The sequence below is a fragment of the Sinohyriopsis cumingii genome, chromosome 2, assembly GCF_028554795.1.
Source record: "Sinohyriopsis cumingii isolate HCF-2022 chromosome 2, ASM2855479v2, whole genome shotgun sequence".
NCBI classification, from domain to species: Eukaryota; Metazoa; Mollusca; class Bivalvia; order Unionida; family Unionidae; genus Sinohyriopsis; species Sinohyriopsis cumingii.
The window spans coordinates 5,738,667-5,741,138 of record NC_142962.1 but is presented as its reverse complement, the minus strand read 5'-3'; positions in this window follow the sequence as shown (position 1 = coordinate 5,741,138).

Genomic DNA, 2,472 nt, shown 5'->3' with positions numbered 1-2,472 from the left:
CGGGCCGTGGGGTAAGAAACACCCGGGTCTCTCTTAGTTCTTGTTCAAACAAAAGTTTTCTTTTATAAAATTAAAAAGTGTTGTTCGGCTCGGGCCCCCTTACGGGTCTGTGCCCCGGCGATATATCCCCGGTTGCCCCCGACCCACCCACCCCTTGTCCGCCCTGTGGAAAAGACGGGAAGTAAAGTGAATAAACGCTACTTAAAAGGTATGTGTTGTCAAATTCTCCAAAATGACACCTGTACCTGAAAAAAGTGACTTAGAGCGCGTACATGGGCTATGTGACTTGTATTATAGATTAGTAATTCCAATATAAATGTGATCAGAGATGTTGCTTGTTTTAAGATATTAGTGGAAAATGTTTAGCTGGTTGGGCCTTGGGCAGTGACGAAATTATATCGTGGTGGCGAGTTAATTGCTCTCTGATTACAAAACTTTTACCGAATAGCTTCTCCCAATTTTCGAAAAGACTAACAATTTATAGCATATTCTCACACTGCATGTGGCCCATATAATTAGATGATACTGAACTACCAGTTCACTAGACCCATATAATTAGATGATACTGAATTTCCAGTTCACTAGACCCATATAATTAGATGATACTGAACTACCAGTTCACTAGACCCATATAATTAGATGATACTGAATTTCCAGTTCACTAGACCCATATAATTAGATGATACTGAATTTCCAGTTCACTAGACCCATATAATTAGATGATACTGAATTTCCAGTTCACTAGACCCATATAATTAGATGATACTGAATTTCCAGTTCACTAGACCCATATAATTAGATGATACTGAATTTCCAGTTCACTAGACCCATATAATTAGATGATACTGAATTTCCAGTTCACTAGACCCATATAATTAGATGATACTGAATTTCCAGTTCACTAGGCCCATATAATTAGATGATACTGAACTACCAGTTCACTAGACCCATATAATTAGATGATACTGAACTTCCAGTTCACTAGACCCATATTTATTGTACCTGTAAGAAATATATGTCAATGAGCTATTACCATCTCGATCAAAATACCACGCTCGTCAAAGGTCGAGATTTTACATCGGAGACATATATTAAATATAATGTTCGAGGTTGCTCGTATTTCATAGTGAACGAACTTTTATTGGTCACGTTCAGTTCTCGTGGACGCTATTTTTCTTTCTTACCTGTGACCTATGACATCGATGTTTAAATATTACAGGTATATGTGATTCATATACACTTGCACTCACATGAAGTCAAAGTGAACTTATTGCCATCAACATAATGTGAAGCATGCTGACTCTGTATAACACTGTTAGATTGATTGAGTAATACAATTATAGGACATCACTTTTCGTGCCTAATTGCAACCTCCCTTGCTAATGTATTTCGTTTATAGGTTTTGCATAAATTACCGCGTTAGGGCCCCACTGGTCACAATCCAGTTTGATATTATAAATCAATGATCGACGATGTGAATAATTTCTGTGGATTTTAATCTCATTTTCGTTTTTTAAATCCGTAGGGGGCATGAAGGGCCTTTGGGGGTGTCAAGTGGGGCAACCCCCCCAAGCCCCGCTCTTCAGGCCTAAGGTCGTCCTTATGAGTTTGCCAAGCTATATTCTCCTGAAAATTGGAAACGCTGATAAAGACCGCACGTAATGCACGCAAAGTTGCGAAGTCAACTTAGTCAACTTCGTAACGCATTTAACAGGTGGCAGCACAGATGCAGAAAGATGCAGCCATTTTTTTAACGCCACTAGCGGGAAACGGCTGTCACATAACTTGGATCTCAGTTTTTCAAATTTTCGCAGGGTTGCGCGGGAGTCGTTGTCCACAAACAGGAATTTTTTTTATGAATAATGATAAAACTAAATTCGTGCGCCAAAATCGCAAAAGTTGATCTAGTCTAGACATAATCAGTGTTTGCAGTAGCATATCAATAGAGATACCGATACTCTGGCCCCGAGAACTCCTAACGCCGTCTCTGGTGGTGGTGGTGGGTGGGGGGTTACAAACAAACGGGGAGGTATATTAAGACTATAGTACCGTTATACCCTATCATTTCTGTCACAATGGATCCATTGTGTAACTGTTATTCTGACATTAGCTACTATATATTCAGGATAGGATACAGTTTGTGTCTCGGTGTGTTTGTACCAAGTAAGAAATCGCATGTACAAATGGAAGAAGAAGAAGAACAACAACAGCACAACAACAAAAACAACATACATTTTTGGACTGATTGGGTAATAATAATATCTGTAATTGTTTGAACCATTAAACCTTAAGTAGGCTAAAGCTAGTAAAAGAAGCAATATTTTTCATAAATGGAATGTCAGTATTTTTATGTGTGTAGATGCATACAATTTGGTAATTATGTAGCTTCTATCATGAAATACTCAAGTAAGTAAATTTGTATTTCCATATTTTCATGCAGTTATCTTCCACCACATTGGTAACCTAGGTTAC